This window comes from Emydura macquarii, unplaced genomic scaffold (assembly GCF_026122565.2).
Source record: "Emydura macquarii macquarii isolate MOO-44397 ecotype Brisbane River unplaced genomic scaffold, CSIRO-AGI_Emac_v2 contig_1363, whole genome shotgun sequence".
In the NCBI taxonomy this organism is placed as follows: Eukaryota; Metazoa; Chordata; order Testudines; family Chelidae; genus Emydura; species Emydura macquarii.
In genome coordinates, this window is record NW_027131500.1 from 21,098,696 (window position 1) to 21,124,192 (window position 25,497).

Genomic DNA, 25,497 nt, shown 5'->3' on the forward strand with positions numbered 1-25,497 from the left:
ATAGCCAATTGAAATGACTATTAAAATACAGCACTGAACGTAGATGGCTTTGGCACAACTAAAGAACTATTGAATAGGTGGTCTCTGGAAAGCATTATTCATGTTAATGAAGAGATGCTACCACAGATCAAACATGCCCTGTGCAACAAGAATAGTGGAAGGAGAGGGTCTATGGGCAAGAGAGTCTCTCTCTTGTCTACACAAAACAATCAAACAAAAACTTTTTATTTGTTAACAACTATTTAAAGCTATTAAACTATTTAAAGCTATTAAATCCAGCTAATACTTGCTTGTTTTAGTTCTTCTCTACTGTAGACAGTGGGTACTCTTTAGTTTGCTTCATGGTCATTCAGTGCTCAAATTACAAACATACTAGCAGAGATAGTGTGACTACTACTAGCCACATTTGTTACTACTTCCAGTTGATCTGAGATAACACAACTGTTTGATTTCCCATACCTTATTCATTAGCATAAAGAACGAAAGTGATTTTTTTGAATGCATCACATCACGAAGAAAAGAAGCAAGTTCCTTTCCATACTACTGGTGGGACCATACTTGGAATATAGTATTAACTTTGGGACAACTCACTGATACCAAGAAGACATTTAGAAATCTGGTAAGCTGTTATTTTAAAAAGGTAGAGAGGTGGAATAATAATATCTCTAACATTAAAAAACCAGTATTGAACCAGTAAAGTATAAGATGAATAGAAAACTGGCTCGATCATCGGACTCAATGGGTAGTGATCAAGAGCTCAATGTCTAGTTGGCGTCTGGTAACAAGCAGAGTGCCCCAGGGCTCAGTGTTGGGGCCGGTTTTGTTCAACATCTTCATTAATGATCTGGGGGATGGGGTGGATTGCACTCTCAGCAAGTTTGCAGGTAACACTAAACTGGGAGGAGTGGTAGATACGCTGGAGGGTAGGGATAGGATACAGAGTGACCTAGACAAATTGGAGGATTGGGCCAAAAAAATCTGAAGTTCAACAAGGACAAGTGCAGAATTCAAGTCCCAAGTAGTCATGGTTTACAGCAATGATGACATTCTTGGGAAACCACAGATTTAATATAATTACATTTAGTATTTTGCCATAAGGTTTTTCCAGTCCTGTTTTGTTAGGCGAGCCTGGTATTAGTGGTTAATCTGGCTAAATCATCTCTGAGTCTTCTGGAGTTCTTAGGCTGGATCCTGAGAAAGCATGTAAGAGTTCAGATCATTGCTAAGCTATTGTTCTTGAAATGGTCTCAACAATTAAAGCTCATATGAGGCAGCAAATTAGCCAGCACAGTTGAAGTTGGGTAAAAAATGTTTCAGGTTCACCTATCCCTTACCAGGAACACTGAAACAGCAAAGCGGGACATCTCAAAATAAGGTCAACTTGTTTCTATTTTTTAAAAAAATCCTTACTTTTATTACATACCGTTGTACTTTGTTTTTATTACATGAAGTGCCCCGTTTAAAACTACTTAATATCTGCCTAAAATTTAAATTGCATCTTGAAACAAGACAAACACAAGATAATGTGACCTCTATCTCATTAAATAGCAGTTCTTCACAAATAATTTATTTCTACTTTTGGTTCAGATAATGCCATCTTACTTTCCATGGGCTCTGTTTCACACAAATACAGAGCACTGAACATAGTGGAATTGCTGGGGTTCCACTGTGTGAGGAGAAAAGATGTCAGGATGATATTCAGGGGGCTTTCATCCCAAATGCCCTGTGGAGTTGTGTTATAAAAGAGCTCCCTGCTGTGCCACACACAGGAGGTCTAGGGGGATGGTGAATGGTTTTGTAACTATACATATTTAACTGGCAGTGGTGCCACACCCACAAGGGCTACTGTTTGCCTCATGATGCGTAGTGGCTACAGTGCAGCTCCATCACCACTCTGTGGCTGGGGGAGAGAATTCCTTCCTTAAGACCTCTGGAGGATGGGGGAGATGTCTCTTCAATCAATGTAATTAACTAATGTTAACAAAAGAAAATTGTAAAAAGTGGTGTGAGTACATACACTAAAAAAGTTTGTGTAACTGATAAGTTATCACTGTGCTGGCCACCTGTATACTTTCCCTAAAACTATTTCCCTCCATTCATTAATCTTTACTTCTTTGATTACCCACTTCACAAATTGACCTTGAAAATATTGTGAAGGATGTCCTAGTGGCAGGAACGTGGGAATAGAAGTTATCCAGCAAATGAGCACCTAATGCAAATGCTGAAAATTGGGGAAGGGTGGAAAGTTGAGACCTTATCTTCACTTTTGGGAAAGATGGACTGACCCTGCAATGTCAGGGTCTGGCTTCCCCCAAAGTTAGAATTTAGTTTTTATCCTCAGAAGTGGTTTAGATGCAACTTCCAAACCAAAATGACAGAAATGTTGCCAGAACTCTTCTCATGAGACTTCAGCCTTCCATCGCATAACCAACACTCTTCTAACCTTTGGTCCCTACCTGGTATTGACACTCACAAATCTTCTGGGTCTGAGCTTCATAGGCCTCCACTCCCTCCCCAGGCTCTTCAGAAAGGGACTCCTTCTAACCATTTCTATACAACCTGTTGGGTTATATTAGCTTAACCACCAGAGCATAAAAGGGATGCAACCTCACTGAGACCTAGAGAGCTAGGAGAAAGAATAGAGAGGTCCTACAGGTAAGAACCCTAAGAACAGCCAGACCCAGGAGAGAGCTTAGACTGAGGTTTATGTTTGTTGTTGTTGTTATTTAAGTTAAAGATAAAAGAAATCCCAAAGATATAGACAAGTTTGGACTCTATCCAGTATATAGGAGCAGGCTGCAAATAACATTTTTTTCTAAACCCATACCCCAAGAAGTGTGTAGTCATTGAGAGAAAAATCCCTTCAATTAAAGAGAGAAGAATTTTGAGCAAAGAGATAGGCAGCCAAGGAGGATTTTCTTACAATAGCATTGTGCATTTGTTATATTTACATTTCTTTCAGTGACTCCTCCTCTGAATGGTCTGGAAATGAAAAAATGTATGGCATTGGCATTTTCAATACCTTGGGTGCTTTTTTTAATAAGCATTATGACAAATTTGTGTTGTGTGTGTTTTTTATGCTCATAAAACAGAATGAAGATGCAAGGCTAGCTGTAAAAATAGGAGTCTCCAAAATACTTTAGCCTAGTGCATTGCTAAGAAACCTCAAAGAGTGGATTAAAGAATGTGATTGCCACATCAGGGTACCTAGCTCTTTACTAATTATGTACCCACTCTAAGATACATTTGTAAATGTGAAATTGCTAGACATTTTTCACAGGTTATTGAACAAATATTTTAGTGCTATACCCAGACTCAGGTTAAAAAAAAAGTTTCTTTCAACCTGACAGACCAGTTTATTACTGAAATATGGTAAGATCATAGAAATAAGGACAGAAAAGATTTATTAGGTAATATAGTTCATTCCTTTGCCAAGATTTCTCCCTATTACAGAATATATTCCAGTGTTTTGTCCAGTCCAGGTTTAAATGACAATCACTGATGGTCTTCCCTGGGTATGTGTAGTGAGGGGGTGTGATAGGGAGATCCCAGACTGATAGGGAGCACCAGACCGGTGCCTGTGGGGACGGAGCTAGAGACTGCCTGTCTGCCAGCCCGGAAGTGAGGGGGCAGGACAAGAAGTACAAAAGAAAGGCCCAGGAACTTAGTTGGTGGCTGGCTCCTGGAGGGAAAGGATGTCCCTCCTGTCCCCTCCAGAGCTGCCTGCAGCCTGGTACCCAGGTGAGCCGACTGGGACCGGGTACACAGGGAAGCAGACCAGGGTTGGCATCCGGGTGCAGGCAAAGGAGCAGCGTGAGGCCTGGGGCCCAGCGGTACCTCCGGATCCACCCACCTCGGCGGACCCGGTGATCCCGAGAGGCAAGGACCTGGAGGAGTTGCCCGATGCAGACGCGGAGGAGGTGGCCCTACCGGGGCCTGACCTAGAGGAGCTGCCCCTGGAAGTGCAAGGGACGATGGTGGGGCGTGGGCCCTGACTGGAGGATGTGGAGGAACTGCCCTCCACTGACAGCCCGACCTGCCGCCCCCGACGAGATCGAGGGGTTCTATAACCTACCCCTGGGCGTCTACCCTGACGAGGGCGATTGGACACCAGGACACCAGGTACCCGAGGGGGAAGGAAGTAGCCTAGGGGAGGGGCCACGTAGTCCGGGGACTGGGGAGCCGGACGGTGACTCAGCGTGTTGCGGTTGGGACTCCGCTGACTCCGTGGCCTACCCCACAGACCCCGTGGCCTACCCCTCGGCCACAGCTAGGGACCTGGGCTGGGACGCAGTGGAGTCGGGTGGGCCTGCATCCCCCTCCCTCTTCCCCAACCACACTGGTGGCCTTTGAACTGTTTGCTGCCCCGCCCGGTGGCCTTTGAACTAGTTGTAGCTCGGGGACTGTTCCCCCAGCCCCGAGCTGGGACTACCCCTGCTGAAGCAGGGTAGTGAGGGGGTGTGGCCTCCCTCCCAAACTGATGGGGAGGGACAGCCAACCATACTACACATATTATTCCATCATCTAATAAATCTCACTGTTTAGGATTTTTTCCTTATAGTTTTCAGTTTACATTTTCTAAATCTCATCCTATCCATCCTAATATTTTCCCATAGAAAAAAGTATTATAGTAATCAGTAGCAATAGCTTCAAACATTGCAGACTCACTTTTGTAAGCGATAGTGTTATGGACCATCATTCTAGGACTACTATAAGGCCCCACCTGGACTGTGATATTTTAATCCTTCAAAGAAATATATCTTATCATTTTAGGGTTTCTGATTGGTGTCTCAAAACAATTAAAACATACACACCAAAGCCATATATCATTATTTGAACTTCCACTTTAATTCAGACCTCTCTCCTATTTATCTGAAGGAGTGTTTTATTAGTAATATGATTACAAACACTACCAAAATAAAACCTTGTGGTTAATTACTGGATTGGACTAGTGAGTAGACATGATGCATATGAGTGTATACAGATGGAAGTTACCACATCTGAAATGGAATAAACACTTAAAGAGCTTAATGTGTTCAAATTAGGGGATACCAGATAACTTCCATTGCAGCACACTGAAAGAGCTGGCATATGAGATCGCTAGACTGGAAGCACGTATTTTTATAAAATCTATCTATTCAAGGGTAGTAATAATGTCATATATATATTTAAGAAATGGAAAAAACTGATTTAGGCCATTACAGACCCATTAGTATCATGTAGTATGTAAGGCTTCAGAACAAATTGTGAAGAAAAGAATAAATAAATGCATAGAGATAAATGGAAAAGGTAGTATAATGCAACGTGGGCTTACTGAAGGTTGATTGTGCCAGACTAACCTGATATACTTCTCTGAGACTGATTTTTTAGATAAGGAAAATGCAGTATATTTGGACTTCAGTAAAGTATTTGATACAATACCACATGGGAAAATATTAATTAAATTAGAGAAGATGGGGATAACATATGAATTGTAAGGTGGGTAAGGAACTAGCTAAAGGGGAGAAGGCAACAGGCTGTGCTGAAAAGTTAATTATTGGACCGGAGGGAGGTTACTAATAGAGTTCCTCAAGGATCAGGCTTGTGACCAATCTTATTTAATATTTTTCTTAATGACCATGGTACAAAAAACCAGAGTATGTTAATGAAATTTGCTGATGATACAAAGTTGGAAGGTACTGTCAATAAGAGAAAAATTGGAATATTACAGAGGAAGATTTGGATGACATGTATTAGTACACAATGCAAGGTCATGCACTTAAGATGTAATAAGAAGAGTTTTGTCTACAAGCTGGGGGTTCATCATTTGGAAACACGAGGAGGAGACAGACTTGGGTGTGCTGACTGACTAGGAGCCATCAATGTGAGGTGGCTGCAAAAAAGGCAAATGCAATCCTAGGCTGTATCAGCTGAGGTATTTCTACTAGAGACAGTTATGTATTAATGCCATTGCACAAGGCACTTGTAAGATCTCATCTGGAATACAGTGTACAATGCTGGTTATCCATATTCAAGAGAGAAGAATTCAAACTAGAACAGATGCAGAGAAGAGCTACTAGGATGAACAAGAGAATGAAGAGGCTATTTTATGAGAGAAGACTAAAAGGGCATGGCTTGTTTACCCTAGAAAAATGAAGGCTGAGAGGGGATAGGATTGCTCTTTATAAATAGAGGAGGGGAGTAAACACTAGAGAGGGTGAAGAGCTATTTAAACTAAAGGATGATGTTGGCACAAGAACAAATGAGTATGCACTGGCCATGAACAAATTCAGTCTGGAAATTAGACAAAGTTTTCTAACCATCAGAGGACTGAAGGTATGGAACAGGCTCCCAATAGAATTTGTAGGGGCAAACGACAATTAGTTTTGAGAAAGAGCTGGACAAATGTATGAGTGGGATTCTATGATGGGGTTGTTTGTGATGGTGGGGGGTTGGGCTTGGCAGCCCTGGGAGCTCCTACTGGTTCATATTGGATGTTCCAAAAAATCTCATGCTTCAGGGCTTCAGCCATTCACCTGGAGTGAGAAAGGGATCTCTCCCCCTCATCTCTGTCCCAATGGATTCTGAAGATATTTTTTTCTGTTTTCATTTTGTTTTGTTTCCTTCCTCTGAAGCATCAGGATGGGCAGGATGAGCCAGTGCTCTGAGGTGGCACCGAGCATTTTCCTTCCCAGGGACTTGTCTGGCTGGTTCTTGTTCACATGCTCAGGATCTAACTGATTGCCATAGTAAGGATCAGGAAGAAATTTTCCCACAGATCAGATTGATAGTGACCTTGGGGTTTTTCACCTTCCTCTGCAGTGTGAGGTGCAGACTATTTCCTAGGATCTTCTGGGTATATCTCAGTTAATCAATTCCCTGCCATTATAGGTGCCTCAGACATTGGTGCACCTCTGTCCCTCCTATTCTTTGTCTGTGGCACACATTAGTTTAGTCACCTAAGGGCTATAATATTTTGGCCTAATTTTGGTTGTTGGGTTTAGAGTCTGGGTGGTATTGATGACCTGTGCTATATAGGAAGTTAGACTTCATTAACTGATCTGGTGACTTTTTTGGACTTAAACTCTGTGAGTGTATTTTAGTCCGCATAGAGTACATATATAAGAATTGTCTGACATATGTTCATTACACTTTTGTAGAATTACTAACATTATTTATGGTTAAAGATACAAATAAACACTTTCAAACAAAATGCCACATCATGATGTCCTTACTTGTTTTTTATTTAAGAAAAACTCTATTCATGTTGGTAACATTTCTGTCGAGGTAAGAGCAATAAAACCTGAGTAAGATGTCAGGGTTTGACTTAATACAATTATTAGCATCTGTGTAGTAATTTCATTTTTTTAAAATGTAGGTGAAAATATCACCACATTGTTTAAACATTGATGCTTTGTAGTTTCTAGTAGATCTGAAACTATTAACTACCACAAATTGTACTTCAATAGCTATTACACTTGGTGGCAAATACAAGAAATAGCTTCTATAGCTATTCCATAGTACTAGTAAGTTTTATTACAAAGCATTTGAAAAGCAATGGGAATAACACAGGATTTAAACTTAAAATAATGCCTTTTTGCTCTGTTGCTGGAGTATTGATTGAATATGGCTAGTGAATCATTTTCAGATAAAGATGTAAGTACAATGTTTTGACATTTCTGGATATGCTTTGCTTTCTTTTAATCCAGTTTGTTATCCAAGTGTTGAATACAATGAATAGCTTCCAAATGGAACTCTTGGCAACTTCTAGTGCTTTATTTTCCCTAGGGATGGTCTTCTTAGCTGCACCTAGCTTCCATTTTTCACTTTATTCCCACCTGCCAACTTCACAAACTCCTGGTCAAGAACAGATTCCTGCTTTCTCAGGAGTCCATTAGTCTTACTCCAGGACTGATGAGTGCAGTCATTGCAGAGCAATTCAAAGTGGTTCCTTCCACTTCTAGGTCTGAGCTCCCTCCTTTCACTAGCTATAATCTTTGGGCCAAATCTGCACCCATAAAATTGTCTGGATACCTCTTTGTATTCTCAATACTCATATGTGCAAAGTGGTTAAGAAAACCTCTAACTATCCATGCATAGTTTTGCTGCACACACAAATGTGTGCTTGTGTATTATTGTGAATGCAATTTCAGATTACTTTTGAAAATGTAGCCTTCTGTTTGTAGAGCATGTTTATTAGTTACCAAGTCCTTTTTCATCTTGCTTCAAAGGATGTGAAATATTAGTTGCTTATATCTCAGCAAGTGAAAAGAAGTGCAGTGGCACTTCACCTAGCAATAAGCAGTGACCACCTGTCTGAGGATGCTAAACAACATTACCGGTGGTCTATAGCCCTCTGAAAACCTATCCTTCTTTAAAAGAATATAGTTTAACAACTAAATCAATAACATAATGTAAATTCAAACCAACTGGCATACAAATCCCTTATGTCACTTGTTGTCAATAATGTTTTTTACTTGCTGTCTGCTCCAGAGGTTATATACAAAATGTGGTTATATGCAAAACAACAATTGCTGTTATGCAAGGCTAACTGGCCTACTTCACAGCTAGACTGGTTATGGAACACTATGCCCCATCTTACCAAATCATGTTTACGGTACTTTTCTGTATATTTCCAATTTCCCCAAGATTTAACTACAAGTTGTGTTGTTGGTTCTCACATTCCTTTAAATTATGCAAAATCCTTTTTCTTTCCCAAAATCCACATACATTTCAGATCTTTCAGTTTCAGCAGTGAGGTTGAGGGTGAATGTCACAAAGGAACAGCAAGCAAGTTTCACTTCATGTACTGTTGCCTCTAAATATTCCTGACTTCACAGGCAAAAATTCTGTCTTGATTTATATCCTATGAAACCCTATTAAGCTCACTTAGCTCTAGTGGGCAATTGCAGGAAAGAATTTAAATAACATGGACTCTGAATTATATTCTCTCCACTAGAGGTGATTCCTCTAGAGAGCAAGGTTGAGATGAACTGGCAAGATTTCCTAGACTAGAGGAAGCTTGACCAGTCCTTGCTCCATGCTATCCCTATTCTGTAGATAAAGGACTTAAGTCTTTCATGCTGTACATCTGGATGTATTATGATTCTTATAATGTTATTCTACTTAGTTTAAATAGATAGAATGGGTTCCTTATTAGCCTCAAAACTGCTTAAGGACAGTATTCTGGGCTAAATTCTGCCTTCTGGGCAGACTACAGCAAGAAGAGCATGTCCCCACTGAGCTGTGTAAAAGACCCACAGGAACAAAAAAAAAACCACATGCAAGATGAGAACATAAGAGCTCAGACAAGAATCTTACTGCAGAGAAAACTGAAAAAACTTGTTTTTATAAAGTGTCCCATTATTGTTTTAGTAGAACCCTATAGAGTAGGATTTGCCCTCATTATTTTGAGTGAAACACCATTATCTCTTACTGCAAGCACACCTTCATCTGTTAGTTTTGCCTAACTAGCCTCCACTGGATTGTTTAAATTGGCTCACTCCTTTTTAAAGACCTTTTTTTTTGGAGTTACTTTGCATGCAGTGTGGAACAGTATACACTCTACTAAAACATACAGAGCAGCACAGGAGGAGGCCTACTGCATAATAATTTTGAAGCGATGACAATAGCCTCAATGAAATTATGCCTTCATTTTTCTTATGCATTTCCTTTTTTTTTCCTTAATTGCATGTTTGCAATATGTTAATTATCAGTGCCCTACACTGTACAGTGGGAGAATGATTTGACTATAAAAGTGCAATCTTGGAAACAACTTGTTGTAGGCACAATTTTTGGCAACAAATTGGATTTGCAAATAAGCAAGCTCTAGTGTATTACATAGACCCAAACATGTTTTTTAAATGACTATTCATAAATCATTTAATGTATTGGATGCTTTCACTAGGTTTCCCCCGTTTTTCTAATTGTCATAAAAATTGACAGAATCACAGAACCACGCTGAGTCCTGGGGGCCCATCCTGCTATTATTGAATTTTATGGGAGTTTACATTGACTTGAAATGGGAGCAAAAGCAAGCACCTGATATAAGTGGGCATAACTTCACTGAAGCCCATGGAGCTGCATCCGCTTACATAACAATTCTGAATTTGACTTAACAGTGTCAGAATGCACCAAAGAAGTGATATGAGTGAATTTTAAGTACACATTGAAAATGAATGTATTCAGACATTCCTTGATTAATTACAAAGTTGAGTAAAATGTTACAGAAAAATGAGCAAGAACTTGCTGACACCAATTTACAGTTGGAGTACCCTTAGGTAATGTGAGAGGCTTCTCTTGCTACTTCTATAAATTTTCATTCTGAGCCTGATCTTGAGAGGTACTGAGTGCTTGACTACTTCCTTGGCGGTACTAAACAACCTCAACTCCAAATTAACTCAAAGAGAGACACTCAGCAGCACCTCACAGAATTGGGTCTCTTGTGGGATGGATGTGTTGGGGGTCTTGGTAGAAAATATTAGATATAATTAGGCAAGTGCTTGAGGAAACACAGATGTACAGGTTTTCAATGAGGAGTTGTAGCCAGTTAGATTTGCGCTCCTACTAATGACAACCCTATCACTTTCAAGCCTAAAGATATACGATGCAAAGATAGCATGAATAATTCAAGAAGCAATAGGTCCTGAACCCACAGATCCTTTCATAAAGAGAGAAGTAATGCACCTCAGATACAAAGTTTTAGTCTACCAGGCTTAATCTCCTCTTTCAGAGCTTTGATACTAAGTGCTGTGTAGGTGTGAAAAGCTTTATTACCATGTAATTTTGTTGGGATCAGACTTCCAAGTACCTGCTTTGCTTCATTTTCATATACATAAAACGGATCAAAATCCATTTTATTTCGTAACAATAGTCAATTTTGTTCTAATTATTATAAAATAGTGAATTTTAAGGAATAGTGCCCAAGTGACTTCACATATTGCTCCTATCCACACATGAATAAAATATCTTATTATTTATTGCCTTTTCCATAATGAACTTTGAGATAAACAACTGAAAAAGTAATTTGTTTTTTGACAATGCTGAACCTTTGAATAGAGAAAATCACAGAGTTGAACACAGAGTGCAGTCCTGTGTGGTAAGTGGTCGCCATAGCAACCAATAGATTTTATGCTAAGTCTGGCCTTTAAAAACATTTCACGTTTACCACTGAGAAAAAGATGGCCTTGATTTAAAAATGATACAACAAGTATCTTGAATGAGCATGCTTTTTGCAAATAAAATTAACAGACGTCTCTTTATCACTAAATCCCCGCAGTAGTGTCTGTGTCATCATTGACGTACACGTAGGGCAGCTTTAAAGCAAAGTGAAGGTATTTGTTGTGTATTTATTTACTTTTTTTTTTTTGCATATCACTGCATGATACAAGCACTTTGGTTTATTTGTTTTTCTTCATTTTCCCCTCCTTGTTTCTCTCTACCCTGAACAAACAATAGAACATTAAGTTCTTATCTTAGTCAGTGATCATGGTGACAGTGAAAATATTATTGCATGCTTATCTATAGCAGTTCCAATGACACAAGCTTATAATAACGTGCAATAATAGATAAAGCAGTAACTATAGCTACAACATCCACTACAGACTAAGCACTTTAATTTACTCTCTCTTTACATTCAAATAATTGAGGTCCAGAAAATGAATGTTTTTAATAAATATGGGATTCTATCATAAGAATGAATGTATAATTGATAATACATATATAAGAATTAAGTATGATGATTATCACCATTAGCACTTAACAGGCATTTTTCATAGTAGAGTAGGTGTTTGATCAACAACGCATGAAGAGAGATAAACAGAACTGTGACCAAACTAAGCATTGTAGTTGAAATTACTTGTTAACCAGCCTGTAGAGCTCACTTTTCCTAAACCCTTTTAAAAAGGCAGAATTTGTATGTTTAGGTCCTTCCTCGTGGCATCAGAGTGAGGTGTTTATAGTTCTGCCTTTGCTCTAGTAGGAAAGCTGCATATAGAGCTTTGGATGAGTAGGAGGGGAAGATACAGAGATGATCTGTTGCTTCTTTCAGTCAACATCATAATAATACTACTTCACATATATAACCCTTTACATAGTCAGCAGTCTGGCCCCCATGTTCTATTCCCTGCCTTGATCAGAGGAAAGGCCTCTCTACTGGATCCTAAATGCTGCTTGCATGGCATTTCTACCCTTCTTCCCAGCCTCAAAGAAGTTACTTTGGGAGTGTGTGGGGGAAGCCATATTCTCTCCCCCAGAACACAATGAGACAAAGCATCATAATACAGTCTGCTGTCAGATTGTAATTTGCATTCCTCCTCTGCTGAGGATCTTCCCCCCAAGTGAGTTTCCAATGGCACCCATTGAAAGCGGGACTCTGGCAGCATGGTTCTATAGAAGACATAATGTCAGAGCCCACAGCAAACTGTGTAAAAGAAACAAACAACAACATAGAAACTAGAACCCTCTGTACAGAATCCCCCAGTCTGTACTCGATTACTGGGGGAAGTGGAGGGTGAATTGAAGGTAAAACCCACGTAGGAAAGAATGGGGCCCTGAAAAAGAAATCTTCACAACAGCCTTGGGAAGCAGATAAAGAAAAGTTACTTACCAGTCAGTGTTGTTTTGGCACCAGGGGGAACCAGCTCATAAGTGGAAATGCACAGAGGCTCTCCAAAAAGTGTTCTTATTGTCCCCACTTTATAGAAGGAAAATGAGATGTGAAATGATTGTCCAAATTTATACAGTTAGTATCAGAGCCAGGATTAGCATTCAGCAGTTCCTGGATGATAAAACCATTTTCATTGTTTATTTATATGTAGGTAAAACAATAAGGTATACACCATGGAAAAACCTATGATGGAGGGAAGGACACACAGGAAACTCTGCCAAAGCATCAAAAGGGATGGGCTTGTCCCTCCAAATGTGCAGACCTGTGAGATGTCAGATCTGCAGATAAATCCTACAGATTTCATGGTGAACCCAGGCTTCTACACAGAGGTCCTAGACTTCTTTATTGCTCTGTGGGCACCTCTATTCGGAGGCTGTCCTGCCACTGCCCAGTCCTCTCTATCCCAAGGTTTTGAAAGCAAAAAGCAAGAACCAACAGACAGTAATAGTGAGAGAGATCCCATCTTTTCCCACGGAAATTGCCCAGAAGATTTGATAGAAATACCCTAAGATACCAATGCAATAGGTATGTTATAAATACCCAAATTAAACAACAGACAGTTCACCAGGAGATGATGTTATGTAGCATGGCTATCCCACATCCCAGACACATGGAACCCCTCTGTGTGCTGTTTGAATTGGGGGAAGGGGCACTTCTGTGAACGCAAAGAAAGGATGCTTACGCTCCTCTCCTCCCACCATGTGCACACTTTTACTGGTCACATTTCTTTATTATTTGTATTCTTTTCATCCTCTCCTTGCTTCACAGTGGAGGGCTTGATATGGTTAATATTGATACTTAGAAAGGTACAGCAGATCTGTATATTTGGAATGACACTGATATATTTAACTATTCAGTATTATTTTCAGAGTAAAAGGCATGCTTACCTGAAGTGTTCTCTGCTTAAGGACTCCTATTTCCACTATCCATTCTACTGTATAAGGAGAACTGAGTTTTAAACCTGTAGCTGGAAAGGAAGTGAAATGTTTAAATATCAATAGCAGCTCCTTATGGTAAAAAAGTTAGCATTTCTTACTCTTTTTATAGTTATTTGCAGTGAGATCTTTAGCCAGGGCTGTAAACAAATTTATCATATTTTAATGTGGCAAATTGACTGACTTTCAGATGACAGAAGCTCACACTGGTAAATTCTGTATAAAAAACAATCACTTCTGATTTATCAATTTAAGAAATTCTACCTAAATTTTGGACCAAGTGTGACCAGAAAGCACTCACTCAGAAATAGACACAAACAATTTGGTCCAAATGGAATTTTGGTATACTGTTATCCAGGGTGTACATACACTCAATTATGTGTAGCTTAGTAATATAAAATTCTATCATCAATAAAGTCAATTTTAATGTGCCACTCTTGTATGTCAGTGCCTCTTCCAAACAGAGGGAAGAATTGGCTTTGGCTGTCTGTCTGAAAGAATGTTGATTGTTTCACACAGTGAAACAAATCTTTCACTCCAAAATCCTGTTAACTTTTACTTATACCCTATTTTAATGTAGAAGTGTCAGGAGTCTGAAAATAATGTGTAGTGACAGATTTAGGATTAAAATATTCTCAGGTAGTTAGGATGGTGAGTTATGTTGTAAATTGCATTTAAAGAGCAAAACATATACTATAAACCTCACATGCCTGCTGCAAACTGACACCAACAAGGCAGCTGGGACAAGTGTGTGCTAGTAATTCATCTTAATTATTTGTCACCAAAGCTGTCTTAATAGGATGCGTCTTTCATTTTGATTAAAATGACCCTCTGAAATGTGGTCCTCATAGAAAGCTGTCAGATAGCCACAGAAGCTGAACCTTCTGGCACTTCTAATTTTGTGTCAGGAAATTGAAAGGATGCTTCTAAATACTCTTATCTAACTATTCTTTCTATTGGTCTCTCTCAGCTTAATTTCCATAGATTAATGGCCTCTTGATATCTCTTCAGTGATCAACAGTGAAAGTACTCATCTTCAGTCTTTACATCTTATTTTTTGTTTCTGACTTCACGCCCTCCAGTGGTGGTTCATTCAATGACTCAAACTCTAATAATTAAATCCCAACGTACTTAAATGTGGTTTTGGTTTTTTTTTTTTTTAAATATGTAACTCTAGATATGACAAACTTTTTTTTTTTTTTTTTTACAGTGCTTCTGGGTTTTTAATTTGTTTTTTAACTCTCAAAAGGTCAAGTAAATTATGTTTTCCCAGATTCAGGCACATTATACTCTTCCATATTTGCAGTTTTTGATTATGGTCCAGTAGCATCAGATCACATTAGGATTCACTTTTCTGATAATACAGGCTCCTGAGGGTTATCATTTTACTGTCTTAGAACATAAACAAAATTGACATTTACTGATAAAATATAAAACTGTGAATATAATGTTAGAGGTGCCAGAGATTTCAAGATATAGTTTAATTGAGATTCTCATTCGATTATAAAGTGGATCACTTTAAGATGCCAGTAAGATATGAAGTGCAATTTTGATAGATATATTCCCTGAAAGTTGTGTAGTATTGGTAGTAGGCAGCACTGACAATCTTCAATGGCTTATTTTGGGAATCAGCTGTACTGAAGATGTGTGGAGGGAAGACATCTGGACCAAAAGAGCAGCTTGGCAAGAGAGTTTGTGACAGACAATTATCATGACAAAGGGTATCATGGATATAGATGCAGAAGATGGATTAATGGTAAAACTGGTTGGAAAATCTGCAACAAAACAATTCCCCATTTTTCAGCCAGCTATAGTAAATGGGAAAGCAGGTGTGGAAGCAGTAATTTGAGGGAATAAAGAGTAACAAAGAATACAAAAATATGGGGCTTATCCAAAACTTTCTTGCCCTCTAAAACACTACAAAACAATGGGAAGGTTCAGGGATATTACCAGCCCACAACAATGCACAGTTTATGTTTAGTCTGGACACCCAAGATGTTGCAGACTTTCCCACCTCTTCCCCCTCACCAGTATCTGTCTCTGCAAGCATTAGCCTTAAAAAGGATGATGCCAGGGAAATATTACCCTTTAGACTTTCACTTCCAGTCTTCGCTAACAAATAGAGGTTAAAAATTAGCCAGACCTTTGAGAAGGAAATTAGGAAAGGTCTGGGTGCAAGTTCAGTTCCAGATTTTGGAAGGCAAGAAAAGGGAAAAAGGAGTTAAAAAAAAATCAAGCTTGCAGTTCAGATTTAATTGGGTTACTAGATGGATCCAGCCAAGATCCCCCACCCTCAACACATGCTGAACCTTGTGTTTTCTGTCTAAGGAGCAGGACACTTCCTTAACTCCATCATTTCTTTAATTTCATATTTGAGTTAGCCAGAAATGCTCATTATAAATCAAATCCCAAGAGGTGCTGTCCCTTCCTCAATTCTCAAGGAAGTCAATGATGCTCAGTACCACTCAGGATCAGTCTCTGGGAGCTTCATTTTATATTACATATATTTATATTACAATTCTCTGATCAAACAGAAGACAACTAGGATCTAAGGCAGTAGTCACATTTATAAGGGACCAGGAGAAAGCATATTAAACTCAGTCTCAAAAAGATTCATAAAGCTGATTAGAACTAGGCAAAATTTTCAGACAAAACTTTTTTGCTGAAAAATGCAGTTTTGGGTTGACTAAAAACCTAAACAAGTTCCCAAAAATATTTTTTTCATATTTTCAAAATGAAAAGCTTGAAAATAAAGCAACATGACCAGCATACCCCAAAAAACAGTTATTCACATAGCTCTACTCATTATATCCATTTTGAATACAAAGAGCATTTTAAAAGAAAGTTCAACTGGATTTTCATACCAGATTATATTTTCTCAGTCCTTAATGAGAGACAGGCAGAGACAAATTGAGAAGATTAAGGAGAATGGTTTCCATTTTTTTTGGCCTAGGATATAAACAAAAACAAACAAAACCCAACCTGAACACCATGAAACATGTTAATTGTCATAAATCACATGCAGACATTGAGAGAGAGCATTAAATATTGTTTCTCACTTCTGAAAAAAGAAAGAGGAGGCTTATGTAATCTTGTAGAGGAAAAGGGAATCACTAACACTGCCAGCCTCACTGTCTGCCCACTGATTCCCCCTCAGAGAATTCTTTCACATCAATGATAACACCACGCACAATGATCAGGTCCCCGCCAACAAACCTAAGAAAAATGAATCATCTGACTAGACACCACAGAGATGATGAAACCACATTCTTAATCATTACATTGATTGCTTCTGGAAAAGATTTTGATTGTGAAATCCTTAACAAACATCACACTGACCACAATCCACTACTAAGAGGCCAGCTATACAATTCCTAAAATTTAACCACCAGATAGTGATCAAATCAGAAGACAAAGGGAGCATCAACTGTGATGACTACATCAACAAGGCTAACCAACAACTGTCCAACACCACCTATTATAAAGAAGTCAAAGAAGATTCTATACCATAGCTTTCCCAGGAATTTAAGGATCTCATTAAATCCTTCCCCAAACAACTCCCAGAGAAACTTTACAAACTCATCCCCACAAACCCACCCCAGGGACTTTCTACATGCTCCCCAAGATACACAAACAAAGGAATCCAAGCAGGCCTATCATATCTGGTTACAGCACTCTTACTGAAGGAATAATGGAACTCATAGAAACCATCTTCAAACCACTCACCAAATAAAGGGCCAGGACACAACCAACTTCCTCCACAAACGCTGCAACATTGGTGTTCTGAGGAAGGTTGTTATTCTTGCTACCATGGATGTCACCTTCCTATACACCAACATCCCTCACAATGAAAGCATAGATGCCTGCCTCAAATATTTACAAAACAGTCGACAACACTCAGACATCCACCCAACTCACCCATTTCATCCTTGCCCATAACAATTTTATATTCAACAAACACACACTTTGTCCAAAACATGGGAACAGCCACGAGTACTAGGATGGCTTCCCAATACGCCAAACTCTTCATGAGCCACCTTGAAGAAGGGTTTCTGGACAAATGCACCATGGAACTATCAATGATACCCCACTACCTATCCATCAAACTCTCTCTGGAACATTCCCACACCAGCATCAACTTCCTGGACACTACGATCAGCTTCAACAATGGAACCCTACAGACAACTATATACAAACAATCCATAGATTATCACACCTATCTTCATATATCCAGTAACCACCCCAAACACACTAAGAAATCTGTTATCTACAGCCAAATACCACAGAATATGCTCCTCAGAAAAAGTCCAGGATATACACCTGAACACACTCAAAACCACCTTCACCAAACAAGACACTGTACCAGAGAAGTAGATTACATTATGGAAAGGGCCACTCAAATATCCTGAGAAAACCTGCTTTGATACAGAAATAAAACTCCCTCTGACTACACACCCCTAGTTGTCACCTACCACCCCACACTGGAACCCATACGGGGTATCAAACAACTATAACCAATACCCAATGGGGACCTCATCCTTAAAGAAGGATTTCCTGAACCCCATCTTCTGGCTTTCAAACAATACCCCAATCTCATCATCAGAAGAAAACACTCCACAGAGCAGGACACACCAACTCAAAGCAGCACCAGACCCAAAATCTGCAGACATATCTCCACTGCTAAAATGATCAACAATCCCTACAACACACCTTTCAAAATCCCTGGATCCTACATATGCCTGTCACAACATGTGGTGTAACTCATCAAGTGCACTAAATGACCCAATAGCAACTCTGTGGGTGAAAAACAGACAATCACTATGTTCTCAAATGAACTCACACAGGAAAATGATAAAAGGCAAAAACACCAGATTAGTTGTGGGTGAACAATTTTCACAAAGTGATCACTCTATATCTGACCTATCAGTCCTCATCTGCAAGGAAACCTGAAAGACACTTTCAAAAGATGAGCCTGGGAGCTTAAATTCATAAATTTGCTAGACACTAAAAATCATGGAGTGACTAGAAACAGTGGATTTATGGCTTATTACAATAATCTATAACCTACTAACATCAACCTCCACAGCTACTCTTCCCCCTACTCCTTTTGCTTTCCTTCCTATGACTGGAAGGATGTTAACAGGCCACTTCTCCTTGAATGGTCCTTTGAAATGTGTTAGCTACTTATGCTAAATAATTGTTCCATCTTCTATGTAACTGTGACACACTAAGTTTCCCAGACCTGAAAAAAGAGCTGTGTGTAAGCTTGAAAGCTTGTCTCTCTCACCAACAAAAGCTGGTCCAATAAAAGATATACTTCACCCACCTTGATCTAACTACGACTGTCACTGATGAGGATTATACTGTCCTATAAATTTGTTCACTTGTATATTACAAAAAATGCTGCAGTTATTGACCGTTAAATCTCCAACATCACCTGCTGCAACACAGTCTCAAAGTTTGATCACAAAATTGTACTTAGTGTTATAATTGTCATATCACTTGCAATAATTTTCCTGTTCACCAGGAAAGACACAGACACTGGAGAGGGCTGGGTATTTGAGGTTGCTCAAAATGGCCAACCAGTGGGAAAATATAAAGGGTCAGAGATTTTTTTCCTCTTCCACAAGCAGAGGAGATGAAGACAGAATAAAATCCTGATTTGTACAGAGTGCCCCCCATACGAAACCAGACACACCTATGTGGGGCTTTGTAGGATTCAAGATATATAGTGAGGAAAAGGCAAGCCAGGGTAGTGGCCATTCTCTGTGACATAGTTCCCCTCGATTCTGAAAGAATTTTGTGGATGATTTGATGCTGACAAGGAAGGTCCTCAGGGTCACCAGATTTCCCTTAGATCCATGCTACCAGTGAGGTCAGGAAGGACCAATGGGGCCAGGTGGATGTACAGAAGCACAGGACATTGTGTCCCTGGCCTCTGCAAATGCCTGGCTATCTGCTTGAATCTCAGAAGAAATGTTGGTTTTAGGGGCCTAACTTGTAACCAGTTCTGTGGGGGTTGATAACAAGACATGCCTACATGAGGGGAAAATATATAGCAAACTCCACAACCTAATACCCCACAAACTCCTCAAGTCCTTGTTGAGGATAAGGCAATACGAGGGGAAGGAGACAGCATGATCAAGTAGATAGGTCAAAGGAGTTGAAGTCAAGAAACCTGCTTTCTATTCCTGCTCTGCCACTGATATGCTTAGAGAATTTTAGCAAGTCTTAATTTCTTTGTGTCTCAGTTTCCCCATTTTAAAAAATGGAATTATTGATACTTACCCACCTCTATAAAATGCACTGACATACAAACAAAAAATTCTGAAAAGTTAATAAGATTTCTGCATTTTTCCTAAGATCCAAAATCTTAAAATCTTAAAATCCTAAAAAAAATGAATATCACTTTAATGTCCCTTTCATGTAATGGCTACATTCAAGGTAAGCAAGAACTATTGGGACTAGATATGCTAGCCCTTTTACTTTTTTTAATTGCCGGATTTTGATGCTAGCGCTATTTTTTTTTCCTGCTGCTTAACTGGAGCAAGTATAAAAGTGACATAAAGAGGTAAGGAATAAAGGATGAAAGAAATAAAACAGATTATTAAATTAACCACATAAAGAGGTAAATAAAAACAAAAATGGAACTGGTAGTTTGAGGTTGTACATTGATCTACTCTGCTATGACAATCCTAACTGTATTATCTCACTTTAACTCAGACTGCTCTGCCTCAGGGCTCAATCTTATTCTTTATATTTTTTGGGACACATAATATTCTAGGCACTTTTCCTAGTGACAGGTAGGGGAATCCAGGTCCTCCCTCTACTCTGGGTTCCAGGGCAGGGACACTGTATTAAGCACCTAAGGTCTGCTTCTTCAGATTCACCACTGGTTTCCTATACCACTTCCTACATGCATCTGCCCCCATGCCCCTTTCACAGACCATCTGCTTCCAGCGCTTTCTTCCTGGAGGTTCTAGCTCCTTTCCCTGCTTCCTGGCAGTTTGTGGCTGAGGCAGAGTCTTCTCAGGCTCCAAGTCCTTGGAAGCCTTCTTCTTCCTACTTGGCAGGCTCTCAACCCAGCTGTTGATGGTCACCCAATTAGCCACAGCTGAGGAGGTATCTACTCTGTCTCTTAACCCCTTAGTGGCAGGATAAGGTTCATAGACCTGATCACAGAGGGGCACCATGAGAATGAAGAGATAGCTAAAGGGTCATATGTTGGAGCCAAGGCAAGGCAACCTTCAAGAAGAGTAGGGATTTGTTTAGGATTTTAAGTAGGTATTCAAGTCTTTGGATGCTAATACAAATCTCTGATCGTCTCAAGTTTTATTCATCACTAGCTAAAAGACCAAGAATTACTGTGAAGTCATCAACCAGACATCCTCCAGAAGTTCAATCAGCCTGGAATCTAATTCCATCTCCCCAAATCTGCCACCCACTAGGGAAGGATGGGGAATGTATTGTGACTTATAGTTGAAAGGTGGGTGGCATGAGAATACAGAAACTGAGATGGTTATAGAGGAGGAAGAGGATTATTATAATGAGTACCATTAGACAATCTCATCTGTGGGGAGGAGGGGTATATGAAACAGCGATGTTTTTGTTGTCTGTATATTGCAGTTTTAATTTCTAAGAACACTCTAGGTGTGCAAATTTTAGTAGCCATTTTGTTCTCCACATTGCTCCAGTTGGTACAAAGGAGGTGAATACCACCATCGTGGAGATTTTACTCCTGTTCTTTCTTCATTTGTTGTTTTTTCCATATAAAATAAAGGTCTTTCTGACTGCATGTATGGAAAAAACAAATGCTGTAACACAAAAGCTCACACAGACATGACAAAATACCCCTATATATGTACAGTTGTATGTTACTGCTAATCTAGGCAAAGTACACATCACTTCACAATTTCTTTACTGACTGATTCTGAGAGAGACTATTAAAGTGAGAACATTAGTAGCATCAAGTAATTAAATAGTGAACTGCCAGCAAGTATCCACAATTAAGGAAAGTAATGCTGGCCATGAGGAGCCATAGCAGTACCATGCTCTGCCCTCTGCTTAAATCTGATTGTTGTTGACTTCCAGCAGGATAACCAGAATAATGGAAAATATTACATTTCTAGCATTACACTTCTACCAGAGTGCACACATACCACTGGAATGATATTCTCATAAAAGAGAGCTGCAAGCCATCCCATCCCACCTCCCTCTGCTCAGTTAGGGCACCACATATTTTCTTCTCTTGTACATCTATCATCCCTCCTCCCCCTTTTCATGCTAGTTTAGTAGCGCTGAATGCTGACGAGATAATACTTGGTGCATCTCTAGTCTCCCACTTCTCTTTGGGTAATTAACATCTCAGTGACACTTTTTCAAAATTATCCCATTGCTTTGAGGTGTTTTGGTACCCCTGGGCAAACCAGGTATTTCAGTCTTGGCCTTACATTTCTCAAGTACTAATAATGCATGCAGCTTCATTTGGGAGCCTAACCGCTATCCTTAACCATAAAGAAATCATGAGGAGTGAAAAGACAAGATGATATATCTCCAAAAATGCAAAAGCTAGTCCAAAAGGATTTTTGTGTTACAACATGATGAATATTTCCCTGAAACTAATTTTCAAACAGTTTAATTCAGTCTTAAAAGATACATTTGCTTTGTGGGAAAAAGTATTTTCTGAAATTCTTGCAGCAATTTTAGTCACCATCTTAAAAGCAAAGAGGAACTAAAAAAATAGCTACACTTGATCGTCTTCTCATAGGTCCTGCTCTCCTTGAAATCACTGGGACTTTTGTCATTGGTTTCAATGACAGCAGCAGGCCCTTAAACTGCTAGCAAAAAATGCCTGGAGCCCTCCTACTGACCCTTAGCAATCTTCCTCTTCGCTAATGCTCATGAGTTGTACTATGCCAGAAGATATTCTTTCAATGCCAAGCATGAATCTAAATCAGAAAACACTGTTAAATATTGCCCCTAGACTTTCCCTTTTTCCAAAACAGACAAAATTAATCTCTCCAGATGCAAGTTACAAACTTAACAGGAAAGACATTTTGATTACTGAAAAACCTTAGATCTGTCAGGATGTACAGGAGATTAAAGGCAAAATTATCTGACATATATCAGCTACACTCCATTTGCAGTCTTACATCAAGCAGTTCTAAAAGTTATTAGTGCTATGCTGTGGAAAGAGTATAGAGTGCCACTTTATAACATGCTTTTATTATTCATTGGCTCCTTTCATGCCCTTGCAGTGTTGTAATATTCTCTACACGTAGACAAGCCAAACATTAGGAAGGTTAGAAATTTTTTATACAAAATGTAATTCAAACAGTGACACTGATTTAGTATTGACAGACTTTTGATTGAACTTGGTCACTTCATTTCTAGAATGGAAAGGCTATGGTACTTTTAACAAAATGTATTTCACAATGAAATGTGAAAACCTTACCAAGGCTGGCTCTTCTAATGGGATTTCAACATGACCCTGTTTATGACATTAATTTAAATTAAGCTGTGAACACTCCAAAGCAGCCACTGCCTCATAAAAACTAGCAGCTATCTCTTAGTCTATATAATCCAACCCCTGCATCAAGCGTAAGGAGCTCTACACTGTACTTCCCATATACTACTCTAATCTTGACTTCTACTAAGTTTGCTACAGTACCTCATTAGAAAATCTCATCCTTTGTCTGACTGTCCATACCATCAAGAACGACTTCCTAATTGCCACACTGAACTTGCCCTTTATTAACTTCAACCCATTATTCCTTGTACTTTTAGTGCTTAGTTTAAATATCCTTTTCTACTCCGTTCCCTGTTTACTCTTTAAGTGCATGTATATGGGGCTCTCCTGCACAAATATGCATGGAAGGGAAAAAACATTATCAATGTTCAGACGGAGCTGTGAGATTGATGCAGTCTAACTTCCTGGTCCATAGAACTAGCAGGAGGGTAGAACAGGAAGAGTTTCAGGCCAGTAAAAGGACAGATAAACACGGATATTTGGCATACTCTCCCCTCATACTTCTCTTTATGCTTCCCACCAGCCACAGCAGCCAATAGTTTTGCTACTACTCTGACCTCTCACAAGGAGAAATACAGAGCATGCAGGAATGTTAATGCTGCTTCAAGGACCATACCACTTAATGTGCATCCTCCCTTTTGCCTGGCCCCTCCACACATTTTTCAGTTATTTTGCTCCCCTCTGCACCACAGCACAGGGGAACTAGATGGACCATGAGGCTAAGATTGTGTGCTGAACCTCCAAGAAATGTAGTACACATAGGCATGGTCTGGGGTGAGGGAGGGAGCAGGTTCCTTTAAGGAACTTTTGAGTCCTTGGGACTGTGGGCTGTTGGGCAGCCAAAATAGCCCCTGACATAATTTAGGTAATCCAGGGAGCTACTGTAATTTATAACACCCCTGCCCGCATTGCCTATAGACAGATCCACAATCTGAAGCTGCCCAGAATGGCTTTAGCAGTGTCATCTGGGGCTCAAACCCTAACAGGACCACTGCATGCCCCCCGGGCCATGTCTTGCGTGGGGATTATGAAAGATAGCTTTTGGCTGTCCTTGCGGTGATTGCTCTACGGGACTTCTCTCCTGGCCAGCTAAGGGGCTGTAGGGGCTTCTATTCTCTTCCAAAAGAATTTAAAATGTGGTTCTCCTCTGAAGAGAACAGAGTGCCCTTATGAGGTTCTAGGTGCACTGTATCCCAAGTGTGCTAGATGTCTCTGTAGGCAGGCCAGGCCTATAAGTTCAACTTAGAATTTGAAAGAAGTTGGTAAACGTTCTGCTGTTCATGCACCAGAAGGAATGGAATCCAACTCACACACAAAGCTTATTTTTGTCACTAGAGACAGGTGATTAGATTCTGAACACACCCAGGGAGAAGCACTGTGGAGCAAAAGAGTGCCATATTTACAGTCACTTTGCAGAGTATTAGATCATTTCACCTGAGTTTCATGTTGTTAAGATTCCGTTTGCTTACAATGTCTAGCCTTTAATGTACATTGCATTTTTAAAAGTTTCCCAAGCCCTTATTTTATGCTATAGAGAATATATATAGACATATGACCATGTCAAACAGAATCTAACATATGCCAAAACACAGCATTCCGGAACCAGATAATTACTTAGTTTGATCATATCAAGTGACAATTTTAAAGCTGTTAATAAACCCTAATTAACAGAAAATGTAGTGACCTTATATTTCATCAAATGACTTCGAAATATCTAAGAGGACAAGTAGAAACATTTCCTCTCTGTTTTCAGAGATCAAACCTAAGCAAGGAAAAGAGTCAGCAAGTTACAATAGAATTAAAAAATTGTAACTAGAGAAATAGTGACTACAACAGTAACATTTTCTATAGGGGCCCTGATTTTATCAAGACAAGTAAACATGTGTAAGGTTGGTTTACTGTGCTATTTGGTAATATATGGAAGCAAAATGCATCTGTTGTAATTACTCCTTCACTTTACTATATATTTAGCTGTACCATTCATTTATAAGTTGATGAAATACTATCCAAATAAAAGAATGTTGATTTGGTGGATGTTCTGGATAAATATCCAAGGATACTATAGCACAAAATCATATCATGTAACCTGCTTGCTACAATGTGAAGACAAAATTACTGGTCCTGGAATTTCAGTTGGTTGGAAGCCGCTGTGTGTTCAGGAATTTTCCCACAGCTTCTTCCAACATAGGAAGGAATCCTAAAGGTTGCTACCTCAGAGTTACTGGATGAGCCAGTCATATGTCACTCTGAACTCCATCACTCTTGAGTCCAAGATTGTGGTATATATCATAAGGTTGAAGCATCTCCCTGCTGCCAGTGCAAATGGGGGAGAAAACTCCTAAGTTTAATATAGAACAAGTAGAGGTCCACCTCATTATATTTACTAC

The 25,497-nt window shown here is 39.4% G+C and overlaps 1 long non-coding RNA gene across 2 annotated transcripts; it reads right to left on the bottom strand.

The window, feature by feature from the left end:
* Positions 1-1,088: 1,088 nt before the first annotated feature.
* Positions 1,089-20,606, bottom strand: LOC137155618 (uncharacterized). Of its 2 annotated transcripts, none has more exons than XR_010920579.1 (4): positions 20,529-20,606; positions 13,534-13,613; positions 12,587-12,673; positions 1,089-1,191 (listed from the first exon to the last, which is right to left on the bottom strand). It is a non-coding gene; the product is annotated as an uncharacterized lncRNA (long non-coding RNA). The 2 variants fall into 2 exon arrangements; XR_010920580.1 differs by lacking the exon at positions 1,089-1,191 and adding an exon at positions 1,852-1,971.
* Between the last annotated feature and the right edge of the window lie 4,891 nt (positions 20,607-25,497).